The sequence below is a fragment of the Spermophilus citellus genome, assembly GCF_964194105.1.
Source record: "Spermophilus citellus genome assembly, chromosome: X".
Taxonomy (NCBI): Eukaryota; Metazoa; Chordata; class Mammalia; order Rodentia; family Sciuridae; genus Spermophilus; species Spermophilus citellus.
This window is the reverse complement of record NC_138190.1, coordinates 22,564,781-22,566,192: the sequence shown is the minus strand read 5'-3', so window position 1 is coordinate 22,566,192 and position 1,412 is coordinate 22,564,781. Positions and strand designations below refer to the sequence as shown.

Sequence of the window (1,412 nt, the reverse complement as noted above, 5' to 3'; positions counted from 1 at the left end):
TTGACTTCATTGACTCAACAGATCAAGTTCAATGTACATAAAGCATGTCTCATTTAACTACTGCTTTCATATTTTTTATCCTAGTTGTATAGATTTCCTTGTGGATATTTTATATACATATATATATATATATATATATAATTAAGTATTCTATTTGGGGGGATGCTAATGTAAATAGTAATGTATATTTTATTACACATTGCATTTGTTCATTGTCAGTGTGTAGGAAAGCAATTTGATTATGTATATTATCCTTATATCCTGCAACCATGCTATAATCAATTTTTTAAGTCAACTTAGAAATTTTATTGGCTAATAGACAACTGTCACACATTCTTCTTACCACCATCGCAATATTCCTGAATTTAATTTGCAAAGGGAAGCAGAGACCAAAGAGGATTTCTTAGGTATTCAACAAAGTTTGAAGAAGTGGGAAAAAATATAGTTACTGAAAATAAAACTTGCTTCCGTTAAGAGAGGATTTTTCTTTGTACATATTTTTAAATAGTTTTATTTTCCATTTAGGAACTGTGGAAAATACCTATTTATATTGTTTGGAAGGGTATCCCATTTCAAAATAGGTAGTCTTCCAGATTCTTTTCAAATGGTCTTCACGTTTCCTATGAATTGATGCTATCTGGCAGAGCCTTCTATTCAGCTTTCTGACATCTTATCAAGAATTTGTGGAGGGGCAAGAATTCTTGCCCGATTAGTTTCCACAATGCAGCCATTTAACACCATCTCCTCCAAAATTATGTGTACTTTTTCCAAATTAAACATTATATCAAGTTCACTCACTCGGCTGAAGTACTCGTCTAAAACTTCCACAAAATTGTGGATGAATTCATAAATAGCCATCTCATTCTCAGTGTCATTAACTCCAACCACAATGAAGAGAGCTGCATTTTTCGGATATATCAGCTTAAAATCCTTATATTCAATGAAAGAATATTGTTCATTGGATCAAAAGAGACAGCTCTTTATGACTTCTGTTTCTAGAAGTGTAGGCTTATTAATCTCCACATGCTCATAGTACTTAGAAAGTCAGGTCTGGCCTTGTTTATTCACCATAAGGAAAAATTTTATCATTTTTTTCCTGGCCAGTGTTTCTCCAAATACAGTTTAAAAGTTATAGCAAGGAATGGCTGTCATTGGAACCTGTGCGGCTTGGGGGATGATGGTCCTGCGATGGGCTTCCTAGAGTCCCCCTCCCCCTTTCCCCCTGAAGCTTGTTCCCCAACCCTCACTAGCTACGCGGTCCAGGCTTCCTTGGGACAGCCATTTTGGCTTTTAGTCTATAATTAATTATTAATTCCAGAGATTTTGTAATTCTTTTGTATTTTCCACATAGATAATCATGTCACCTGCAAACACAGTTTCATTTCTTTCTTCCTAATATGTATAGCTTTTAT

The 1,412-nt window shown here is 34.3% G+C and overlaps 1 pseudogene across 1 annotated transcript; it reads right to left on the bottom strand.

Annotated features, from left to right (window-relative positions):
* Window positions 1-535: 535 nt before the first annotated feature.
* Window positions 536-1,187, bottom strand: LOC308638754 (AP-4 complex subunit sigma-1-like; annotated as a pseudogene). Its single transcript has one exon. The product of its transcript is annotated as an AP-4 complex subunit sigma-1-like (transcript).
* Between the last annotated feature and the right edge of the window lie 225 nt (window positions 1,188-1,412).